Here is a 27,423-nt window from a genome sequence, read left to right on the forward strand (position 1 = left end):
CATGTGTAGGCCCATGTTGGATATGTAAGTGATCGTGTTCATCGAAGACATTTTCATGTACTCGAGGTCTAGGGAACAACACGAGGAGCGTCTTTGGGTGATTCTTGGAGTATTGAGAATGTAGAGGCTTTATGCTAAATTCTACAAGTGTAATTTCTGATTACGAGAGGTCCAGTTCTTGGGACACCTCGTTAACCTGAATGGGATTTTGGTCGACCCGGCCAAGATTGAGGCAGTCATGCAATAGGAGGTGCTGAGATCCCCATCCGAGATCAGGAGTTTTATAGGTTTGGCAGGCTACTATCAGAGGTTTATCATAGATTGACCAGGAAGGGTGTTACTCTTTTTGGAGGCCCGAACAGTTGGCTTCATTCGAGACTCTTTTCCAAAGATTGTCCGAAGCTCTAGTGTTAGCCCTTTCTAAGGGGGTAGAGGACTTCCTAATCTACTTTGATGCATATATATCAGGGGTGGGTGTCGTGTTGATGCAGAGGAGACATGTGATAGCATATGCATCAAGGCAGCTGAAGCTTCACGAGATGAGGCATCCCACACATGATTTGGAGTTGGGGGTGGTGGTGTTCACCCTCAAGATTTGGCACCACTATCTTTATGGTGTCCGGTGTACCATATACACGGACCATAAGAGCCTGAATTACCTTATGGATCAACCCAACCTGAATATGAGATAGAGGGGCTTGTTAGATGTAGTGAAAGACTATGACTGTGAGATTTTGTATCACCCTGGCAAGGCTAATATGGTAGCTGATCCCCTGAGTCGTAGAGCAGTGAGTGCTCCGATCTGATACGTGTGCATGAGGATGACGATGATAACTACAGTCTTTGATACTATCCGAGAGGCCCAGGTGGTGGTCGTGACACTAGAGAACCGTAAGAGAGAGCGAGTGATCAGCAGATTTCTGTGTTTAAGATGGATAGTTGGGGGCTTATGACCTTCCGTGGGTGGATATGGGTGCCATATACTAGTGGGGCTCGGCATATTTTGATGGAGGAGGCCCATAGGGTCGAGATTATCGATCCATCTGGGATCCACCAAGATGTATTTGGACTTGAAAAGGGATTATTGGTGGCCCTATATGAAGAGAGATGTGGCATGGGTAGTCGAGAGATGCATGACCTGCCATCAGGTCAAGGCGGAGCACCAGCATCCTCATGGCTAGTTGCAGCCTTTAGAGATTCCCCTGTGGAAGTGGAAACAGATTTCCATGGATTTTATTCCAAAATTACCAATGACCACGTGAGGTGTAAATGCGACATGGGTGATTGTAGATAGGTTGACAAACAGTGATCACTTTCTGGCTATAAGTAAGAGCTCTTCTGTGGAGAAATTGGATGAGATCTACATTCGGTAGGTGGTGGCATGACATGGGATGACAACATTGATAGTGTCAGATCGGGATGTGTGTTTTACTTCCAGGTTCTGGAAGAAATTTCATGAGGATTTGGGTACCCAGTTACACTATAGTGCCTCAAATCACCCGCATATAGATGGGCAGAGCGAGCGGATGATTCAGACGCTCAAGGACATGCTAGGTGCATATGTTACGGACTTCGATGGAAGTTGGGACACTTAATTACCCTTGGCTAAGTTTTCATAAAATAACAACCATCACTCCAGTATCGACATGCCTCCCTTTGTGCTTTTATATGGGAGGAGGTGCCAGACTCCCATCTATTGGGGAGAGGTAGGGCAGAGAGTGATGGGGAGCAGAGAGTGATGGGGAGCACAGAGATAGTGCTCAAGATGATAGAGCAGATCCAACAGGTCAGACAGAGGTTACTGACGACCCATAGTTGTCAGAAGAGTTACGCATACTAGCGACGTTCAGAGCTAGAAATCCAGGTTGGAGATTTTGTCCTCCTTAAGGTATCTCCATGGAAAGGGGTGATCTGATTTAGGAAGTGGGGCAAGCTGGGTCCTAGATACATTGGTTCTTTCATGGTGATCGCTCGAGTGGGTAAGTTAGCTTATCGGTTAGAGCTGCCTACAGAGTTGAGCCAGATTGATAACACCTTCCATGTGTCCCAGCTGAGGAAGTGTGTAGCCGATGAGACGACAGTGGTCCCTTTAGAGGACATTCAAGTTGATGATCGCTTGAACTACATTGAGAAGCCGATAGCGATCTTGGATAAGAAGGTGAAGGTCTTAAGCAATAAAGAGGTGTCCTTGGTTTAGTTTCAGTGACATCATCAAAAGGGATCCGAGTGGACATGGGAGCTGGAGTCTGAGATGCGAGAGCAGTATCCAAATTTGTTCACGGAGGATGACTTCGAGGGCAAATTCTCATTCTAGTGGGGGAGAATTGTAAGATCCCGACTCCCATGTATACTATTTAATCAATTTATATTCATGTTGTCAAAGCAACTCGACGAGTTAGAATCTCCAATTCGCCGAGTAGAGAATTAATGGCCGCATGATTTTTAGAGTCTACTCGATGAGTTGGAGGACCCTAACTCGACGAGTAGGAGTTGAGTGTGAAAACCTAAATTTTCAGGGTTTGTTCCCTATTTAAAGGACCTTAAGCCTTCATTTCTGCCTCCATTATCATCTTGACACCCTGAGAGAAACCCTAAACGAGGTGGTACCATTTATGAGAGAGAGAGAGAGAGAGTGACTAAAAGTGTGTGATTTGGTGCATTCCTGGAAGGAGATACAAGAGAATAAGGCTTGGAACAAGAAGAAGTCCTTTGATCCAGTTTTCTTTCAGTGTAGCTGCTATTTGGAGGTAAAAATGTATCACCTTGATTATTGTTTGGTTAGATCTCTTATTTAGAGAGTTTGTGGCCATTTCCATCTTCCTTTTGAGCCTTTGAGTTGTTTGAGCATGCCATAACGTCGAAACTTCAAATCTGGGCAGTATGAGGTCCCTTGGGACAAAAGATTCAAGCTATATCAAGCTATTGGCCAAGTTTCAGACATTAAACCCTCTATGGAGCTTTGAGCCCTAGGTGCCATGCATGGACGTAAAGCTTGTAGCTTTACATGGTATTTCATCCATGGGAGGCTAGATCTAGAGTATGGTGGTTTAGTTATGCTTAAAATCATCTGAATGAGAAATGGACTTAAGGGACTCGACGAGTAGCTGATCCAACTCGATGAGTCGGTTAGGGTTTTCCCCTATTGTCTGGACACATGCAAACTCGATGAGTTGATGAGACAACTCGGCGATTTGAGTTAGAGTCTTACCATTTTTTTTAGAATAGGAGGGACTCGACGATTCGTATAGATGCACTTGACGAGTTGGGTCAACATGGACTGTTGACTCGAGTGTTGACTTCCGTTGAATTTTAGGGTTTGGTCAAGACATGAGTTATGGAGTCCATGGAGGGGTAAAATGGTCTTTCACCCTTTTAGAGAGTTAGAAAAGGGGTAGCCTAACATTTTTGGGTTTTTATTATTAAATGTTAACTAGAGTTGATTATGATATGTAGGCGAAGTCACAACCGATCATCGAGTACGAGACTTACTTGCTTACTTACGAGGTGAGTCTTCTCACTATACTTGCTTGAGTCATAATATTGAGTGACCGGAGGGTCTTAAATGCCTATACTAAGTTATATGATATCATGCATATGAATTTGTGATTTATGTTGTATATTATTCTATGTTTTATTGGTTAGGACCAGAGGGTCCAACCCAAGTTGTGAGATTGGACGGTCCTCACTGAGACACATGGACCGGAGGGTCCTTATCGAGATATAGCCATGAGAGGCTAATTATTTTCATGTGGTATTTTGAGGAAATCGCTAAGCTTCATGCTTATTGTGTTGTGTGATATGTGTTTCAGGTACCTCTCAGGATCGCAGGAATGTGCCGACTAGATTGTACACACCTATTAGAGATGATGTTTTTGAGGATTCTGGGATATTATCAAACATTTTGTGGTCTTGTGTTTTGAATAATTTATACATTTGGGTTTTTGAGAAATGTGATATTGGGTTTTAAAAATGAATTTTTTTTTTTTGAAAATTTAGAGCGTTACACTTGAAAGTCGATGCTTTTAAGACATAAATGTCCAATACATGTCTGGAACTCATTTGGATAAAAAAAATTGAAGAAAAGATCAACCAACTTTTATGCAAGGTTCCAAAACCCAACCATTCAGTAGATCTAAACTTCATGACACTCTTGAGGCCCTTTTAACCGATAAAGTTGTCGACTTTAAGGTTTACATTCATTCAAGCTTGCTCAAACAAAGAAAAAGGTGAGACAAAAACTTAAATCTAGCCACAAATAATTATAAAGGTGGAAGTTGTGACACTCATAAGGGTCCAAAAACAATGAGAGGTGATGATGATGATTCCTTGCAAACCTATTCAAAATACCACCTTCTTCTTCATCTTCTCTTCTTCTTCAAACCATGAAATACGGTAAACTGACCAAGCATCAAGCAAGGGATGCGGGCTAGGGTTTTCTGAGGTGAAAGACAGTTTGTAGGCTAATAATGAACCCTAAAATGGGTATAGAGGTGCTTGAATATGAAGGAAACCCTAAAAGATCACGGGCTTGAGTTGCATCAGTTCTCAGGTCATGAGCCTTAATGTCTCACTTCGTGAGACCAGTCCCAAACAAAAGCTTTCATATGAACCCATCTCACATCGTGACTCTCAATGTCTCACGTTGTGAGGATCCTTTTCTTCCAAAATCCAAATTTTTGACTCCTTAAAACCCTAATCGATTCATCCAAGAAGATAGGTGTTACATAATGGTTTTCATCTTTCCCATGATTGTATCTATAGAAATCAAAATTGAGGAACAATTCACTAACACTCAGCCCTCTAACTTAAATCACATGTTAAATAAATAAAAGTAAATAAGCAATGTTCATCACTAATTAGTTGTGAACAATTCATATCAATTCATATTAGTTTATTCTAGATTATATCACAAAACAATATCCTGAATGAAATCATAATATGTGTAAAAATCCATTTAATTGTGTGTGAACAACAATAGAAATTAGAAAAGAGAGAAGACATGCTACAACCGAATAGGAGGCCAGGAATCAGAAGCACACATGATTTTCTTCATTTTTTTGAACAAGTAACTGAGAAAGAATAGTAAAAGTGTAGAACAGCTCAACATCAAGTGATGATGGTGACCGACAATGCGGCATTGCAGCGTTGGACAATGTTGAATGACGGTGCTGAGTCCGATTTAGCGATTAGCAAAGTGCGAAGATGGGGCCTAGGGATTGGGGCAAAATGTTTACAGGTTAGGACTTGATTGAATGATTGCTTCTCATTCTCTCATGTATCAGACTTCCTGGCATACAGAACAGGAGAGGCCACAACCTAAGATTTACATTGTTGGGCCTATATTTCTTAAATTTAAGTTTATAATGTCTACTTCTAATGCAAAATTCAGGGGGGGAGGGGGGGGGGGGAAACAAGCCCTCCTACCCCATAAAACATGAGCCCCTAAAAATATCAAAACAAGTGTCATAATAAAAAAGAAAATATTAAGAAAAACAATTTAATATGTGTATACACTTTATGGAGAAAATTACATAAATGGTCATTGTGGTTTACTTATATCATAGGTTTGGTTTTACAAAAGTGGTAAATCATGTTCATACTATTTTAAACAATTACACTTTTGGCCTTCGATCCTTATAAAAAGACTATTTTACCATTCTATTATATTTTCCTTTTTTCCTTTTTAATCATTTAATTAATTTTGAATAATATAAAAGTAAAAGAAGGTGCACCTCATAACCGAATTCCCTTATTTTTCCTTCTTCCTTATTCCGTCTTCCTTGAGTTCAACCTGAAATTTTAGAACTAAAACAATTTTCGTAAAGTGAGGCATATGTATAACCCATATCTTTCACTTTACTGTAAATAGTGCATTCCTTTTTGTCTTTGATTTCCTTCACAATTTCAGTTTCCACTCTATCAGTGGTGAGTCTATAACACAAAACTATATGCTTTACTATATAAATGGATCAATATTTTGTGTTATATCTTCAATTTTTTTCTTTTATTTAATTTTAAGTTGTATTAGACTATGTTTTATTAGATTATATCTTAAGTAAATTGGGCATTTGGTATTTTGGGCTATTGAAATATAAACTATGAGCTTTATAAATCTTGATTTTTGTATATAGTTTTTGCCAAAAACATTAAAGTAGGTCATCTCAAATATTTAAGGTAGATCCTAAATTATTTTTACATATAAGTATTACTGTTTTTATTTTTTTAGGCGGGCCAATTGACCCACTTTTCTTAGCTATAGTCTCTCCTTTGAATCTAGGGTTCTACTGAAGCAACTAAAATAACCATGTTAATGCCACCAACATAGTATCTTTCCTAACCATACGAAGCTAATGACAATGTCAATGATGGATCGGTGGATGATTTCTACTACAGTTTCCAAATATCTTGCAATATTTGACGAACGGATGGATGGTATTTATAAAAAAAAAATATGATGAATCATTGGAAATAAAGACGGGCGGTTACAGTGAAAATGAAGGCGGATTTTTTTGACACATGTGAGGTGTTTGCACAAGTGTTTGAGTAATGTTTAAATGTTCCCCAAACTAATCCACCTATGGAGAAATACAATGATAAAGATAAATAGGAACCTCCAAATTGAAACACCCCTCTTTTGGTTTTACATTTTAACACCATTTTAAAGTACTTTTTAAAGTAAAATCATCATTTACGGATTCGATCCCACAGTCAAGTTTCCATAAGCAACTACCACTACATCACAACAGCTTTCAAAATATGTTGAATCCTCTAATCAATGCATGTTAAAAGTAGTATGTTAGTCATTGAGAATGCCTAGTGAGTATTACCATGACTTCACCATGTTCGTAGTCAAGAACTAGCTCAATCATTGACCTATAGTTGATTACAAAAAAACCTTTTAAAACATTTAAACTCTTAATCTTTAAAACTCCTTTGAATCTTTAAAAAAAATATTTACTCTTAACTCTTCAAAGAATTTATCATAAATAAATATTCAATTTCATCATATTAGAAATAATGCAATGAAATATGCAACCACACCCATTCTCGTTCATATATTTATCCCACTCGTCGCCTTCTTGTTGTTAGAAATGATGTATATAACATAGTTATCACATAGCACCATATGTCATAAGTTCTCATTTTGCATCTTAATCTTCTTTTGGGTACGGGTGAGCTATCAATATTTCACAGGTCTCGAACAAGAGGTAGCTAGCCTCTAGTACAAGTGGGCATGTCTAGAATACCACACTGCATCTTGGGTTGTCTTAAGTCATCTTTGCCCATGGACTTTGGAGGGACACAGACAAGCCATTTTCCCAATCATACATGAATGCACAAGTAATCATGCTAAAACTCTTTTTCGAATATCTCAACTCTTTACTCTTTATCAAACTTCTTTATAAAAAGCATTTCCTGTAATTTACAAGTACTTAAGCATGTAAGTAAACACATGGAAAATAATTTAGTAAAAACTCTTTAAGTAAAATTTATAATCAAAACATCATAAACTTGTTTCTTTATGAACATATATTCAATACTACTCACCTTTGAAGAAACCCAAGCTATTCTTCTCTTTTTAAGCTTTGTGTGCTTTTTAAACACCTTTTAATTTTCATTAATAAAAAAATATTATTAAAATGTTAAAGATATCCCTGGAGGATTCATGACACATTAGACACCTTTTAATAGATTATGTTCATCTTAAAAGCTCATATTTACAATTTGGGAACAATCGGAGGTCAAATGCTAATTCTACAAAAAATAAATAAATAATAATAAACAAATCAAAAAAAGTTGATATTTCCAAACGGTAGGTTACATATAGCATGTGCAGAACTACCATGGATTTCCAAACGGATCGTGTGGAAATTGTAGGTCCATAAAAATATGTATTTTTCTCATTTAGACATTGTACTTTGCAAAAATTTCCTTCGATGGCCACTAAACTTCCCCAAAATGACTTTTATGAACTAAACAATTGTTATTAACCAAATATATACTCAATTAAGTCTTTCCATCATTTTGAACTAATCATTAAGACTGTAGAGGTCACATAAGCATTTGGAAGTGTAACATCCTACTCCAGATTGTTTTGTTATTTAAGGCCTGTGGGCCTTAATCCGAGTATGATAAGGTTTTGAGGCTTTAAAGGAGAAAGGTTTAGGCATTTTTGGGATATGGGTAAGGTAGGTTGTGTGGTAAAAGAGTTTGCTTTGTGCTTTAGAGCCCAAATGTATTGTTAATGGAGCTGGTGCGGTCTTTTCATGAATATTGGATCTGAGTTCGAGTGGGATTTAGGAGGAAAAAAGTTGATAGAAGTGTAGGGCTTCTCGTTACCTTTTCATGGATATAAGGATCGTTGGAAACGGATTTATAACGAAGAAGTTATGGCCTTCAGAATTTTGGAGGTTTGTAGGCTTAGCCGAGTACGCTAGGCGTACACAAAGCGTACGCTGGGCGTAATTTTGGAGTACACTGGGCGTACTGATCAGGGGTGGTCGGGAATGTTCTTCAGAATACGTTACGCGTTCCATATGAACATTGGGCGTACGCTGATAAGACATGAACGTTATTTTAGGCTCTTGGACCCTATTTAAGCTCCTTATTGTTGGGTTTTAGTCATAAGAACATCCTATATGCTCATACAAACCCTAATGCTTGGATCTAGGTTTCTCTATTGTACATGCAAGTTATCCAAGACTATAAACCCTAATTCTAACATTCAAGTAATCATATTAACATGCAATTAGGTTTATGATCATACCTTGATTGTTATGTAGCAATAACAATCTCAATTCCTCCTTGTATTGACTTTAGAAAGCTTAGAGTCACAAATGTCACTCCTCTAATGGTTCACAAACACCATAAGAAAGAGGATGAAGAGGAGAGAGGATGGAGGCTACCCAAAATGTGTTCTAACCTTAGAAGAAGTCTTCCCCACGTTTTTGGGTCATAAGGGTCTTTATATAGTGAGGCTATTAGGGTTATCGAACAAGGAAACCCTAATTTGGATGCTTAAGCCCTAAGCAACCCATAAACTCCTTTAATTAAGGCCTTGGATGATTTCCTTATGGGCTTCCCCATAGAATTCGTCCACTCCTTAATTTAAGACAATCCATAGCCCAAATTGCAATTATCTTATGATTAGAATTCCAGTCCCTTAAGTTTAATTAATCTCTTTTAGTCACAAAACTAATTACTAATTAATTCTTGACTAATATTAATTAAACAATATGATTTCTCCTTTAATATATTATTCTCATAATATATTGATAAATCATATTTAATCTTTTCTCTCCATAATTCATCCTATCAAGTTGCTTTGGTGAAGGCAACCCAAAAGAACCATGCACCATCGGGTCAAGTACATACCAAAATAGTTATGGACTTAGACACTAATCCAATAGTCTCCCACTTGGATAAGTCTAATAACTATTCTGCGTATGACTTCAAATCCTGATCGGCAATCGTAGCTTTCCAAAGCCACTGTCAACTCTGATCTTAACAGATACGCGTGTCCTTTAGATAAGGGATCATATACTCCGCCATTCTAGATATCGTACGACATGATTTCTAATCATTCTCTTTGTACTATTTCTCGATCTCCGATTTATGACGACTGACTAATTGAACAAATCAAATTAGCCCTAGCCCGGCCGAGCATTTACGTTTGTCATCACTAAACCATCGAGGGGCCCAAAGATATTGCTTTTATCCTTCTTTGGATAAAATGAACAGATAAACTTTGATACAATGCTTGCTTGCACTCACTCACCGAATCACACACAACAATATGTTTTATAACACCAAGTTACTAGTGCGCTTACATATTATCAATGTGCAACCGATTAGCAAGATACAACTCACACATCTCGGTTTCAAGAATATAAGATGTTATCGTGTCACCAATCACTCGTGATACAATTCATGGTGTGATCCAAGTGAGCGTGGATTTAATCCAATGCTCAAATTCATATTCATAAGCACTCATTAACGTTGCAGCAAACATTTGCTTATTTTTAATACTCTTTTAGACAATCCACACACCAATTCACAACAGTCTTCATTCATACCTACTTCCAACATATGATTGACTATGGCCCGTAAGAATAATTTGACTGTTCTTAACCAATTAAATTATTCAGGAAGTCAAAACATGCAAAGTGAAACACAAGAATAATACTAATCCCATATGGCCTCAAACCTTTGAGTATAAATAAAACTCCTTTTATTTATCACCATATCGATTACTCATTATTTTTCGTTTCGGGTAATCAACTTCTTACTTGAATTATTACACTTGTCCCATGCTCCTAGCATGCACACAATATTTACCTATGGTTCTTACTTTGTGAAATAGATCAAACTGAACACATTTCTAATAATTCTCATTTCACAACTCCAAATCCTTTTTCATAAGTGAAAGAATATCAAATTCTTGCTACTTATAGAATATGCTAGATTCTAACATTCTATGCAATGATTCTTTCGTAATGTCACTGCACCAAAGTCACAAAGACTATTGCCAATGATATTACAAAATCTTCTATCAGAGATCGTTACAAGACAATCCCTTAGATATGATGTCTCTCACTCAAATTACATTACTTTGAACATCCTTTTGCATAAAAGTTTCTAATCTAGACATAGATTTTCAATATTCAATTCCCAATATGGACACGCTTCCATATTTTCCATATGACAACTCATTCTTAATAGAATCTTATCTATTCTTAATGATGTCGATATGGTCCATCCAATATGGACACATTTCCATAATTTCCATATGACAACTCATTCTTAATAGAATCTTTTCTATTCATAATAATGTCGATATGGTCCATTCAATACCATGCTTCCAACTACTCATAAGCAACCAATCCTCGTCGAACTTTGGATTATCCTTTGATAGTTGTTTAATTATTTTAGTCAAAACCGATTCTAGTCCCTTTTCCCTCTAAATGAGCTAGACATTTTGAAATTTTTAGAATGGTCAAACATTAAAGCATTTGCAATCGATCATATACCCGAAGCGTATGGGACACGACGCATAATGTTTTATTTGCTATGTTCTCAAAATCGAATTGTGAAAAGGAATGCCGTAATCATAATCGAAATTTTAAGAACACACTATGTTTCTTTGACTAAGTTATTAACATTCCACAACCTAAGCCTTTAGATTTGAATGAAGCATAATATTCTCTCCCTTAATTATAGCAAAACAACTATTCCATCCTTACGACTTTGCAAAGAATGACTCTTGTTTTATATAATTAATATTGCCAACTTGCAATACTTGCCTTAATAATCATACAATCATAACATTTATGCTCCCACTATCATGATGATTATTATAAACATAACACTTATGCTCCCACTAGCTTTGACATGTATTCATAAACATCTTAACTTTCAGAAAAACAATACCTATTTAATTTCTTAAGTCCATGTTTCTAATACTTAATGCTTTGATAATCTTTTATCAAGGCTTCTCAAACTTATACACCTTTGCCTTAGATAGTTCATATGTGTGTCTAAACACTTAAGACTAATTGCCAAACCTCACAATTCAAATTATGGAAAGGGATACCATAACCATAATCGAATTCGAGAATGCAATTTTACAATCACTATCTTCTTAAAATCTTTCTTAGTGAAAGCATTTCCTCACAATCATTTTCATGAAGGAGGAAATCTTATGACACTTAGATTTAAACGGTGTATTTGCTCCTATCCATGTGAATTTGTCAAAACCAAAGTTTACGACAAATTCAAACTCATATGGATTGAAGTTTCTTAATTTTGTTTTCTTACCTTATGGTAGCACAGCTGCCCACCACATCTTCCAAGTAGTTAAGCAGCTCACCCTTTCCTATCAATGTACCTTTCATTGATTAAGGTGCCTTGCCTTTTATGCGTTCAAAATGAGAATTTATAGAACTCACATGTATAATTAACTCAATTGGAATAACACAGAAACAAAATAGTGTCAACACGATGGGTTGTAAACCTCAACTCGTGTGCTAGTGATGATCGATAAGGTTTATTTGATTTGTTCTTGAAACCTTTCAAGACCATTAAGACTCCCACTGACTCCTTGACATATAAGATTCTCTTGTCAATAAACATTTCTTGACAAACAAATATTCAAGAGTTAGTGTAGTTTTTATCAAAACACTTCATAAATTGGTCCTAGTTGGTCTTTGTCTTATCCAGGACATCACAACTTTCCACATTTAATGAATGTCATAAACCTTCTTAATACTTGTCACTTATAGCCACAATCTTAACTTTAAGACTTGTTATTGTAACGAAGTATGATTGACTATTGATTTAACCATTTCTTCAATTCTTGATTCCTCTTCTTAAACATACAATTGTACTAAGACTCACTTAGAGGATCAATTGAGATATGGTTCTTAATCATTAAGACCTATCATAAAGCATAAAAGCTACTCTCCCTTCTTCTTAGAATGGAGAAACTTTTATCTTTCTGCCTACATGATTCTTCTTATTCGTTTTGCTATTGATTTAAACCTTTTTAATCAATTACGAATTACACTTAATATTATAAGTATAATCATATTTACTAAACTTTTAGTAAATCATGATGAATGTCTTGTTACTATTATGGTGGACTTTGACCATCACACAACTTTGTGTACTCGATCTCCTAGTCCTTCACTTGACACTTTTTTAATGAATTAGTCTAATTTCCAAATATGAAATTTCTCATTCATCATGCAACCAAGTTGCGTGATTCCAAATTTATGTCCAATTGAAACTTAGGCGATGAGAAACTCTCCCTATTTGGTAAATTCTCGACTTTTTCCATAAACACCATAAATAAGAATCATATCCATTTGTTGTAGAAATATTCAAACAACAATTTTCATAAGGATTTCATTTCAAGGGAATAAACAAATAAATAAATAAGTCAAACGAAAATTTATTTTATTTATAAAACAAGCGGAAAACATTTGTCCTTACAATGAAAAATCCATTGAAAACTATGTATTTCAAGAAGAAAATTTCTAACAACTCTATCATAACTATCTAAGCTCAAAATCTAATCTTCAAGTCCATGCGATCAAGATCCATTTCTTGTGATCAGATTCATCTTGCTCTTTCACCAAGCTTCCTTTCTTTTCACCGATCCTACAAAAACATTCAAATGCAATCTTATCACATCATGTATTTTGAATCAATGAATAGGAACTTAACGAAGTTAGATAGTGGATTTTACCTGAAGCGCAGTCATACTATTTGACTCTCCTATCTTTGAATTTTCAGGCTCTTGGGGCAGACTTCTATCCAACGCCCTTCCTCTTGGCAGCAAACGCAGGTCGCTTCTCTTAGAACGTCCTCAGAAGCATGGTCGGTTGACTTTCCCAACAAATACGCTCCCTTGCTTTGCCAAATCATTTCTGATTCAGCAGCAATGAGCATGTAAGTTTGGTTAATGAGGTTGTCGTCATGATCCATCATATAATACTTTCTTTTGAACTCATTATATGATTCAGGAAGTGACTGCAAAACCCAATTTACAGCCAACTCATTCGGGAATGACACACCCAACATTATCAATCTATCAATGTGTGATTTCATTCCTAGAACGTGGGCACACACACGGGTTTACCATCTTCATGTTCATTTCCAATAGGGCTTTAGTGATGTTGAACCTTTCAATTCTTCGATCTTGTGGGTTAGGGAGAACAATTGGAGGAGGTGGAGGAAGTGAAGCATGATATCTTGTTCCTCGATCGAATCGTGGAATACCATCTTCATGTGGAATGCTTGTTCCACGGGATTTGGGAAGACCATAGTTGTCGAACCTTGACATCTACAAAACGGGAGAAAACGAATTCAAGTTAGTTGATCGATTGAGTCCTTAGTAAATCACCCAAATGAGATACTAAGGCTAGGACCCAACACAATATGCTACAACCTAGAAAAGGGATGTCGTAATCTAGTTGCAGAATATTTGAAGGTAAGTGAATGACGATTCACTAATTTCCACCATGAAAAACAAAAAGAAATTTAAGTTTTAAATCTATGAAACTCCTAGATCCTTTGAGATTCATTGAACATTTCAATGGCATGTTTAAATCTCGATATGCCCCTCTTGTTTGTGACTGGGATGCCGAGGATCACAAAGCGGGTGTGAATAACCATGCAAACTTACATGGTGCCCTCACATGTTACAGTCACCTATTCGATGTGCCGGTAAACCACACACGCTCCACTAACATCTTCGCAAGGGCACAAAGTGTAATTTCATGGAACTGCATCAATTCACTTTTGCCTAATTAACTAAGATTGGGAATTTGAAAAACATTTAGTTACTTTGTATTTCATTAAACTTATAATGGAAGGTTTCGTCCTATCCTACCCATTCAGCTAACGACCCTCCACTAGTCAAGAGTGCGGTGGGTAAGAGTGGATACCCATTCAATCACCATTTTATATGAAATTTCCTTAAACACCCCTTATAGACCAGCTTCGTGAATGAGGACTACTAACGGTAAGATTGACTTTTACTCATACATATATATAATGTTAGACTTTTAATGTTATATATATAGTATAGGGTGTATTTTACACTTTTAAAATACTAGGTGGTCAAATTTAATGATTATACTTTTAATTCAATTAAATTGCAAACCAAAACTTTTATTGATTTATTAAACCTCTTTTAATTATACATCTTAATTAATTAATAAAACCATAAGGGTGTGAATTGAACTTTTCAAAACATTACTAGGGTTTTAGAATTTAACATTCCTAATTAAACCTTTTAATCAACTTTTAAATTCCAAAACTTGAGGGTAAGTTTTGAAACATTTCAAAAACATTAGGGTTAGAATTTAAATATACATCAAAATTAAACTTTTAATCAAAATTTAAATTCCAAAACTTGAGGGCAAGTTTTGAAACCTTTTCAAAACATTAGGGTTTCAACTATTTAAATTTCAAAACAACAAAACAGTTGAGTTCAAATTTAAACTATAAAACCTAAAGGGGAAAATATGAAACTTTTCATAACAATAAGGGTCAAATAACAAATAATCTAAATTAACATTTAATCACATAATTATCCAAATTTGATTTATTTAATGATTTCTTGCAAAACAATTTACCAATTTAATCAAAATAATTAATCAATTATCACATAAGGAAACAAATATTTTATTAATTGATAAATATCTTCAATTAGATCAAGAATATACTCATATATATCATAAAATCGGATTTATATTGATCTAATATGATAAAGGCAAGTATCTCAAAGATAAACAGCAAGAAATCCCGAAAATTGCTCCATCTGACGCTCGAACTCGCCGGGTACCCCCATGGACTCGCCGAGTAGGGGGCAACTCGCGGAGTCCATAGTGGGACTCACCGAGTTCATCATGCAGAACCACAAAAATAGAATTTTTTCAACATACAAGGCATCAATACAATAGAAACCAATCTAGGCTCTGATACCACTGTTGGGTTTTGGTCATAAGAACATCATATGTGCTCATACAAACCCTAATGCTTGGATCTAGGTTTCTCTATTGTACATGCAAGTTATCCAAGACTATAACCCCTAATTCTAACATTCAAGTAATCATATTAACATGCAATTAGGTTTATGATCATACCTTGATTGTTATGTAGCAATAACAATCTCAATTCCTCCTTGTATTGACTTTAGAAAGCTTAGAGTCACAAATGTCACTCCTCTAATGGTTCACAAACACTATAAGCAAGAGGATGAAGAGGAGAGAGGATGGAGGCTGCCTAAAACGTGTTCTAACCTTTGAAGAAGTCTTCCCCACGTTTTTGGGTCATAAGGGTCTTTATATAGTGTGGCTATTAGGGTTATATAACAAGGAAACCCTAATTTGGATGCTTAAGCCCTAAGCAACCCATAGACTCCTTTAATTAAGGCCTTGGACGATTTCCTTATGGGCTTCCCCATAGAATTCGTCCACTCCTTAATTTAAGACAATCCATAGCCCAAATTGCAATTATCTTATAATTACAATTCCAGTCCCTTAAGTTTAATTAATCTCTTTTAGCCACAAAACTAATTACTAATTAATTCTTGACTAATATTAAATAAACAATATGATTTCTCCTTTAATATATTATTCTCATAATATATTAATAAATCATATTTAATCCTTTCTCTCCATAATTCATCCTATCAAGTTGCTTTGGTGAAGGCAACCCAAAAGGACCATGCACCATCGGGTCAAGTACATACCAAAATAGTTATGGACTTAGACACTAATCCAACACTTATCTCATAACCTAACCCTAATATCTTCAACCTCCATCCCTCTAAACCCGAGAAATCAACCCTAAGCCTCCATTTGAGTGATTCTTGAGCATTTTGGTGATTTGGTTAGTTTTTGGTGCATATTGTGGAAGGAGTTCCTTGAGGAAGCATTGTTTGGCTTGGATCTTGTGGATCCAAGCCCTAATCGTGTTGGTCTAGCTCCAAAAAGAATAAAGTTTGAATCTTGGTGGCTTTCTTATGTGGATCTAGTGGGGTGATCACTACTTGTGTTTGGCTTTTGAAGACGAAGGAGCTTTGAAAGAGAATAGCTTGAGCACCTAGCTTTTGGATCTATGTTCTTCTCTTGTTGGTGCATCTTTTAGAGGTACCAAGTTTTGAACTTTCTTATTGTTGTGCTAGTTTTTGTTTTGGGTCCATTTTAGGGGTTTTGTTCCCAAAGCTTGAATCTTTATGAGTTTTTGAACTCTAAAGCATAATATATGTCCCTTTGAGTATATATGTTGGTGTTATGTCATAAAAATCCAATCTTGGATGTTGGAATCAAGCCATGCATGAGATAGGAGGTTTTTGAGATAAGGAAGTGAGTGTTTTGGGTGTTTGTGACCTTTCCAGCCAACCAAAGGCTTAAAGTCACTGACTTTATGGAGTAAGTTCCATTAGGGAGTCCATATCTAGGGATTGAGCTAATGTCTTAACTATTTAAGACAAAATGAGTAGAAAGAGTGAATCTGGGGAGTACGCTGAGCATAGTTCTTGTACGCCCGCGTACTGCCCCAGTGTCCCCGATGGCCAATATGGATTCGTGAGTATGTTGAGCGTACCAAGAGAGGTACGCCCCGTGTAACCTCACTGTGGAATTTTGGGCTTAGTCTCATTTTGGGCCTTGAGTGTTGGGCCAGGAGTTTGGACTTGTTGCAATAGATTCTTGGACCAGTGGATTATATATATATATATATATATATATGTGTGTGTGTGTGTGTGTGTGTGTGCTTTGCGCCCTTGGGTTTGGCTTGCCATTAGAGGTGAGAGTTGGGCCTCAGGAGAGCCCATTTATTGTAGGGCCTTGGTGGGCCCAATGGGTTTTAGGTCATTGATGGGCTGGTTAGTGGACTACCTTTAGACATAATAAGTGAGAGTTGCGAATTAGTTCCTAATTGGGATAATTGTGGGTTTGGCACAGAGTTATAGGCTGGTGCAAATAATTGTGGGTTTGGCACAGAGTTATAGGCTGGTGCGTGGCAGCAGTGTTTATAGGGACTGTTCATCATCCGAGGTAAGTCTTCTCACTATAATCTAACTAGAGTGGTAATTATGTGTGACCAGAGGGTCTTATGTGCTTTCCTGAGCTATGTGTGATATGTGCTATGTGCTATAATATGTGATATTTAGATCGGACTGGAGGGTCCAATGAACTGTGCTATTTTATGACCGGACCGGAGGGTCCAACGAACTATGACACCGGAGGGTCCTCACTTAGACCGAACCGGAGGGTCCACCAAGTAGTGAGACCGGAGGGTTGTGACCCAGACCGGACCAGAGGGTCCAACGAGCCATAGGATTAGAAGGTCCCACTAAGACACATCGGACCGGAGGGTCCTACGTAGTTATAGCCTCGAGTGGCTAATATGTGTATGTGGTCTTTTGGGGAACTCACTAAGCTTCGTGTTTACTATGTTATGTGTTTCAGGTTCTTATCAGGATCGTGGGAGGGCGGCTGCTTGATTGTACACACAAGAGAAAAGAGTCATGAATGAGGATCCTGGATTTTGATAATTACTTTTGAAAACTGTTTTGAAATATGTTATGACATCGACACTTGAGATTTTGAGAATTACTATATGTGATGTTGGTAATTTGAAATCGAAAATTTTGTTTGAAAATTTACGGTGTTACAGGAAGCTTATATGGACATCAATTTTCCAACAAACATCTTAATAGTTCCCAATGACCAATTTACCAACAAAGATTCATCTAAGCTCTTAATCCATCGAAATATCCTTCATTAATCATTTATAAACATTCATTTAATTCATGGATCATAGTCATTGGAATCCATGCAATGGAATTGAGGATTCCATCCATTCACTTAAAGATCTAGATCCATTAGAGGTTGCTACAATAAGTTTCCACCCAGAGTAGGTGGATATTCCCCATCCAACTTAAAGATGAAAGTTGACATTATTATGTACTATATATTTGGATTAAGATATTTGTGATTTTCACTTGTTTAATCGCCATGTTAGAGAGCTCGTTCTGATCACATGATATAAATTCAACGTAATTAAAACAAGAGTAACAAAATTACGCTAAAACTTTATTGTTACATCCTGATTCCCAGGTATAATATTTCATTAATTTGCATTCATGATGTCAAAGCAACTCGACGAGTTGGATGCCCCAACTCCCTGAGTAGAGGACTTAATGGCCGCATGATTTTTAGAGTCTACTCGACGAATTAGAGGACCCCAACTCGACGAGTAGGAGCTGAGTGAGAAAACCCTAATTTTAAGGGTTTGTGTCTTATTTAAAGGACCTTAAGCCTTCAATTCAACCTTCCTTATCATCTTAAGACTCTAAGAGAAACCCTAATCAAGTTATCTCCTTGTGTGAGAGAAAGAGAGGCTAATATTGCATATTTTAGTTCATTTTTGGAGGAAGATTGAGGAGCAAAAGGCTTGGGAGGAGAGGAAGCTCTTGGATCTGGTGTTATTTCATTTCTAGTTTTTGTTTGAAGGTAAAAAGCTACCACCTTGATCATTGTTTGGTTAGATCTCTTTTCTAGAGATTTTAGGGCCTTTTCCACCCTTCTTTGAGTTCTAGAGTTGTTTGATCTTGCCATGGACTTGGGACTTCATATCTGGACAATATGAAGTCCCTTGAGCCCAAAGATCCATGTTTTATCAAGCTAGTGGCAAGCTTTTATGCATTAAACCCTATATAGAGATTGTTTGACATTTCGAACATTAGATTCCATGCATGGACGTAAAGCTTGCACCTTTATGTGGTATTTTAGCCTTGGGAGGATAGATATAGAGTTTGGGACCTTAGTTCTTCTTAGAATCGTCTGAATAAGAATTGGTCTAGAGGGACCCGACGAGTGCATGAGCTTGCTCGACGAGACAACTAGGGTTTTCCCTGATAGTCTGGATGTGCTACAACTTGGCGAGTTGATGAGATAACTCTACGAGTTGAGTTGGATTTTCCCGATACTTCAGAGAAAATGAAGGAACTCAATGAGTCACCTAGATACACTCGACGAGTCGGGTCAACATGGACTATTGACTCGAGTGTTGACTTTCATTGACTTTTTGGGTTTGGTCAAGACATGAGCGAGGTGACCAAGGAGGGGTAAAATAGTCTTTCATCCTTTCCGAGCGTAAGGAAATAGGTTAGCCTAACTTGTAAGAGTTGTAATTATAAGGTGCTAATTAGAGATGATTATATTATATAGGCAGAGTCTAAACTATTCGTGGGGTACTAAATCTACTTGCTTACTTACGAGGCGAGTCTTCATACTATACTTACCTGAGCGGTAATATTGTATGAATAGATACTCTTATTTGAGTTATCGACCGGAGGGTCCTATGTGCTTATACTGAGTTATGTGATATTATGCATTTTGTCTTTGTGATATATGCTATAGTATTCTATGCCTTACTAAGTTAGTACCATGGGCTCCAAACCTAGTTGTGAGACCGAAGGGTCTTCACTGAGATACAGGACCGGAGGGTCCAACCCGAGTTGTATGACCGGAGGGTCTTCACTGAGACACATGACCGGAGGGTCCATACCAAGTCGTGAGACTAGAGGGTCCTCACCGAGATGCATGGTCGGTGGGTCCATGTCGTGCTATAGCCATGAGAGGCTTATTATTTGTGTATGTGGTAGTTTGGGGAACTTCCTAAGATTCGTGCTTAACGTGTTGTGTGTTATGTGTTTCAGGTACTTCTCAGGATTGAAGGAAGGTTTCGGCTTGTTTGTACACAACTGTTCGAGATTATGTTTGAGGATTCTAGGATATTATCAGTTATTTTGTTGATTTGTGTTTTGACAATTGATACATTTGTAATTTTTGAGAAATGCGACATTGAGTTTTATGTGGTTTAAAAATGAAAATTTTGTTTAAAATTTACGGCGTTATAAGTTGGTTTAAGAGCCTTGGTTTGAGTGATACGGATGTACTTTCGGGTATGTATGGGACTCAAACTGAGGATTTGAGAAAAAATTTCTAAAAAGAAATGATTTTTTCTATAACGAGTAAGAGTTTTAAAGAGAACACGAGATGGAGATGTGTGTATAATCAGTAGGAGCCCGAACGGTGATTTCCCAAAATACCATTACTTGTTTATACTATGAGATACTTGTGAGATATTATAGTTGCATGCTAAAGGATAGGCTAAGTATTTCAGAAGTTAGGAGTAGAGTTGCCTGGTTCATGATGCCTTAGCCTAGGGTGTGCTATTGATTGATCTTATCTGCTATTTGCTTTGTGTGTATTGAGTAGGGAGAAACATAGTAGGAATCTTTTAGAGAGAATTTTGAGTGAGCTAGGAGATATATCTAGATGAGCATTGAGGAATCTACCGAGAGAGTAGTTTGATATCCGTGAAGGATAAAGTACTGTGAATTAGGATCCTAGGAGGAGGACTTGGGACGACTACAGGTTGGTGTGGAAGGTAGTATTGGGCCTATATTACTGAAAGCATTGGATTTGTATGCGACCCAAGTAAGAATTTCAGGATGCTAAGGAGCGTGTAGGGGTGGGTAACCGAGTATGTGTGTGTGTGTGTGTTCAACTAGTCTTTGTGATTTTGTGTTTGCATTTTAGAGACACTATGGTGATTACCCACAACAATCACGTGGGTAGTGGTACCATTGATAAGGAGATCTGCAGGATCATTCATGAAGAGGTGATTGCATCTATCAGAGAGGCCATACCAGAGATGTTCGGTTCTATTAAGACCATGTTGATTGAGACATTCGATGAGTGATACGTTGCGGTCATGGAGGTTGTTGTTGTTGCAGCCACTACGGCCATAGCTGCTGCCAGGCCACAAGGAGGTGACTCGTTGCTGTTCCGTGAGTTGAACAACATGAAACCACTAGAGTTTGATGGGATGCATGATCCGATCGCTGCCAGGAGATGGATCTCCAACATTGAGGGGTGTTTCTATATGTGTTCATGTCCATAGCATCCGAGAGTTCGGTTCACGCTGAACCAGCTTTGCTTGGGAGCGAGGGACTGGTGGAAGTTTGTGACGACCGATTTTACCCCTAAAGATCATGTTGCAGTGAATTGGGAGAGGTTCACCAAGTTATTCAGAGATAAGTATGTTCCCTAGGTGGAGAGGGAATGTTTAGCATAGGAGTTTCTATCTCTCAAGCATAAGACAAAGTCAGTGACAAAGATTACGAGGATGTTTCATGAGAGGGATTTGTTCTGCCCTGAGCACGTGTCCACTGAGCAGGCACATGTGAGTTGGTATTTGAGCATCTTTCGGAGAGATATTTGGGTGTTCGTGGCGAAGTCGTCTTATCGGACATTGGCTGAGTTGCAGACCAATGCGAGGAGGAGAAAGAGATTGAGTTGGAGATTTAGACACGGGAGGAGGGAGAGCAGTAGGGGAGAGATAGGAGCCCATTGCAGTCGCAGGCAGTGACAAAGAGGGTTACGCCCACTAATTCGAGAGTTGGAGGCCCAAAGGGCCGCACTTGTAGCAAGTGCGGCAAGAGTCATCAAGGGTCATGCTGAGCGGGGATTTGCTACAAATGTGGCAAGGAGGGGATATGGTGAGGGACTGCCCCAAGGGATTTTGTAACGCCCCAATTCTCAGGTATGGTTAATATGAGTTTTTGGATTAGGCCCTACTTGATGAGTTGGTTTACCTACTCGTCGAGTAGCAGTGATAATGATCGCGGGTTAAGTGACCTACTCAGCGAGTTCATAAAGGGACTCGACGAGTAGGAGCTGGCAAGTGAAACCCTAATTCCTGGGATTTGCACCCCCATTTAAAGGGACCTTAGCCTCTCGTGGACCTCATGTGTGTGACTTGTGTGTGTGATTGAAGCTTGAAAGAGAGTTCTTGGAGGGAGAAGACTTGGAGGAGAAGGAGATTGAAGTAATTGGAGTGTGGGAATCAACACTCATCTCAAATATCAACTTCAAAAGGTACCCAAACCATCATTCTCCTTATAGATCTCCTTTATTGGGTAAGTTTTAGGGTTTTCATGGAATATCAAGTTGGTATGATAAGCTATGGGCTAGATCTGAAGTTCTAACTTCAGATCTGAACTCTTTTTGAGTTCTAGAAGCATAAATTTGCAGCTTTAGTCATGATTGAGGTCCCCTTTGTGCATAAAGACCCATCAATAGCTTAGATTCGCCATTTTGAGCCTTTTAAGCCATGCATCACGTAAAGTTTGCAACTTTACGTGATAAGCATGCCCTAGAAGCTTGGATCTGTGATTTGGAGTCGCTGCATGGCTCAAAATGGATCTGTATGGAAAGAGGACTGAATGGACTCGGCGAGTCACATGAAGATGGCCATTGAAATCGATGAGTTGGTTGAACAACTCGGCGAGTCCGATGAATATTGTCATGAGACTCGACAAGTTGAAGAACTACTCGGCGAGTCGGATGAGTTTTTAACCAAGAATATGTTCGCAAGTATATATGTCGAGTCGCAGGGAGGGAACTCGACGGGTGGCCTTAAGGTCTGATCGGGATTCGAAGGAACTCTACGAGTCACCTTGATGACTCGGCGAGTTGGATTGTGCTTCAAGGGACTCGGCGAGTAGTTGGGTGTACTCGGCGAGTTGAGGTCAATATGGACTGTTGACCTTGACTGAAGACTTTGACCTTGATCAGGAGTTGACTATTGGGTTATGGAGTACCTTATAAGGTTAAATACTTATGTGTATATTGAACTATGGTTATAGGTGGTGGGGCTTGTATCGGGTGATCCGAGAGTTAGAGTTTACCTTCCGAGTCGACATCTGCGAGGTGAGTTATCCTGACTATATCGATAGGGTCTACGGCACCAAGGTCGGCCCTTTAGTTGTTATTATTATGGTATGTTGTGTGGGGTTATGATTTGTTAGTTCGGAATCGAGGTAGATAGTATGTTATGCTTTTATGATCCGTAGGGATTGATGCGGTAGTGACCTGCTAGGTCGGTACTTTAGTTACAAGAGAATTATATGATTGTGATTAGTGAGATAGATGTGTTTGATGTTTGTATATGCCAGTATATGATAGCTATGCGCACACGGTTATTTTCTTGTTGGTTGGGTTGAGGCGGTCCTGCTTTGTGCTGAAGGCCAACATACCCTATGAGCGGTCCGGGGAGACTGTAGGCCCACGTGGCGGACTCGTGATGTCGATGGCTCGAGATAGATCCAGACAGACTGTAGGCCTAGTAGGGCAGTCCAGTTAGGCTGATGGCCCGGTATGCATGTTGATTTATTGATTATTACTTTTATGAAAATATCAGTGTGGTGTTGGTATTTTGAGGGTAGCTTACTAAGCCCTCGGGCTTACAGTTTTCAGTTTACTGTTTCAGGTACTTCAGGAGATCGTGAGAAGGCGAAGGCGTGACCATATCGCTCCTCATCCTTATGTTATGATTTTTGGGACACTCTGATGGGAAATGATTTGAAAACATTTTGTAAACAATGCTATGTGGTTTTAATTTATGATTGAAAAAGTGTAAATTTGGTATGAATTTTATGGATGTTTCAGATTTTCAGTTTGCTTTCAGTGCAACCAGACAAGCCATCGGAAGGCCGAGTTTCCCCATATCACTCAGGGAATAACACAAGTTTCTACTTCTGTTGCTTTACGTGTTACCGATGGACGGCTGGGGAAGACCGAGCCTCCGAGAGCTCATGGGAGAGCATTCCAGTTGATTGCGGAGGAGGTTCGCGCAGTGCCTGATGTTATTGCTGGTACGTATCTCCTTATTTATGTTATTTTGAGATTTTTTTATGCTTATATTGTGTTGTATATAGATACTTTTCTTGTGAGTTATGTGTTTGCTTTTGTGTTATTTGACTCGGGTGTGAGTTGATTTTTCGTGTCTTTATCCTTTAGTTGTCACATTAGTGTCAGACACGAGGTGTTGAGTTGACCACCGAGGGTTTTATAGCCAATGAGCATGCAGTTTTTGCCACTGATGTATTCCGGGGATATGTATTAGAGATTTTCGGTGTTGAGTTCCTGATATCTGGTGTCGATAGCAATGGGTGATGTCTGTGTCATAGTGGGCAAGGATTGGTTGAGTTGGTTTGGAGATGTGATTGACTGTGAGCGTCAGATAGTGACCATACGAGACCCTAGTGGGGGAGTACTTACTGTGTATCGCGAGGGGACCACATATGAATCAGCTTTATGTTCTGCCACCAGGTCAAGGCAGAGTTTACAGCAGGGGTGTATGGGCTTTTTAGCAAATGTGATGGATACGAGAGTTACCACTGAGAGGTCAGGTTTTATCTCTGATGTTCCGGTAGTGTGTGAGTTCCTAGATGTATTCCCTGAGGAATTGTCGGGTGTGCCTCCCAAGAGGCAGATGGAGTTTCTGATCGATTTGATTTCAGGTACGGTGCCTATCGCGAAGGCACCTTATCGCTTTGCACCACCCGAGATTCAGGAGTTATCCTCATAGCTCCAGAAGTTGTTGGGGAAGAGTTTTATTAGACCAAGTAGCTCACCCTAGGGAGCACCGATTCTTTTTTTTTTCAAGAAAAAGGATGGTTCACACCGGATGTGCATCGACTACCGGGAGTTGAACAAGCTGCCGGTCAAGAACCGTTATCAATTACTGAGGATCGACGATTTATTCAATCAGTTGCAGGAGGCTACTTGGTTTTCCATGATTGATTTGAGATCTGGGTAATATTAGATAAGGGTTTGGGAAAAGGATATCCATAAGACAGCATTTAGGACTCATTATGGGCACTACAATATTGTAGTGATGCCTTTCGGACTCACCAACGCACCGGCAGCGTTCATGGATCTCATGAACGGAGTGTATAGGCCCATGTGGGACAGATTGGTGATCTTGTTCATTGATGACATCTTGGTATACTCGAGGTCCATATAGCAGCACGACGAGCATCTTCCGGAGATTCTTGGAGTATTTAGGATGGAGAGGCTTTATGACAAATTCTCCAAGTGTGATTTCTGGTTACGAGAGGTACAGTTCTTAGGACACCTCGTTAACCAGAATGCGATTTTAGTCGACCCGCCAAGATTGAGGCAGTTATGCGATGGGAGGTGTCGAGGTTCCCATCCAAGATCAGGAGTTTTCTTGGCCTGGTAGGCTACCACCGAAGATATATCATGGATTTCTCCAAGACTGGCATTCCTCTTACCAGATTGACCAGGAAGAGTATTACTTTTTCCTAGGGGCCTGAGCAGCAGGCCTCATTTGAGACTCTTCGCTAGAGATTGTGCGAAGCTCCATTGTTATCCCTTCCTGAGGGAGTGGAGGACTTCGTAGTTTAATGTGATGCATCTATATCAGAGATGGGTGCCCTGTTGATGCAAAGGGGACACGTGATAGCATATGCATCGAGGCAGCTGAAGCCCCACGAGACAAGGTATTCCAACCATGATTTGGAGTTGAGGGTGGTTGTCACACCCCCAAACCAGAATGGCAGAAACGTTCGGAGGCGGAGGACGTCATGTTCAGTATCATAACAATGCACAATAGTAAAACAAGCAACAACATCATCCATTGCATTAATAGTATAATTTAATACAAGTGTGTTTTGTGTAAAGTCTGAAAGACACCAAAATATGAATGAAATTAAAAGACGAGTCTTGAACATGCTCTGTCTTCTCAAAAACCTGGTCATCGGTACCTGTCTACTCGTGACTTAAGAATACAAGTTATTTTGAAAAGAGTAGATCAGCATTGAAGCTGGTGAGTTCATAAGTATTTTATTGTCAAATGTTTGTATAAGTTTGATGAAAGTGTTTTTTTAAGTGTTTGATGTAATGTTTTTAAGTGTCTGATGTAAATGTTTGTATACTTCCTAGAAAATCCTATATTTTATACTAAATTGGAAAGTAGTCTTCTACCAAGACCCGACTATTCTGTATGTTTGTTCTTTTATAAAAGTGAGTGTTTTCCGAAGTGTATGACTATCTTTATCAAAAAATAGTTTACATTACCTTTTATGTGAGAAGATCACTATATGAATGTAATGGGAGAATGAAGATGCACAGTAGTATTGTATAAAGTAACTACTGATGTACTAACTACCTTAAACCAACTGTTTAATTAAGTAAAATGTGATGAGATTATAACCATACTTGATTGACTAGTAAAATACGAAGATCAAAGATGTTGAAATGGTATGAAATTCATCACTCGTAGACCTGCAGGTCCTACTATATCTATCAGTAAGGTGTAGCATGGTCAATCCCATATAGATCTATCCACAAACTCATGCTCTCCCTCCAGGAGACTTTGTTTACAAAACGTGACACAACAGTATATTGACAATGTCATGAAGTAGTGGCTCACATTAATGTTATATTGTTCTTGTATTAGTATGTATGTTCCTTCCTGTTCTAGTTATAGTATGTTCCTTCTGTTCTAGTTATAGTATGTTCCTTCTTGTTCTAGTTATAGTATGTTTCTTCTGTTGTAGTTATACTATGTTCCTTCTCGTTCTAGTTATAGTATGTTTGAACTGACTCATGTATGAACTGACTCTTGTAAGTTTCACTGTTCTAGAAGTAGTAAGTAGTAATCCTCTAAACTATACCTATTATAGTTTACTAGTATCATTGTTTGAGTGACTGCTTATGTTTGTACACCTTTGCTATCCAAAGGTATTGAACTGATTGGAAGAACTTTTATATCCACATACATATACATAATATATAAGTAAGATTTCAACGACACTCGGACTAACAACCGATACCCTAATTCCACAACCAAACAAGGAACAGGAAATAAAACGAGTTATCAATCCTAAGCCCTTTCAACCTTAATTATATAACTATATCTATATAGACATGATTTTTTACAATATATAAGTTTAAAAGATTTTTGTAAAACGATAAAGAGTTTACCATATAAAAGATTTTTAACCATTTGAATGGTTATTTAAGA

The sequence above is a fragment of the Lactuca saligna genome, chromosome 2 (assembly GCF_052625555.1).
Source record: "Lactuca saligna cultivar CGN05327 chromosome 2, ASM5262555v1, whole genome shotgun sequence".
Lineage (NCBI taxonomy): Eukaryota > Viridiplantae > Streptophyta > Magnoliopsida > Asterales > Asteraceae > Lactuca > Lactuca saligna.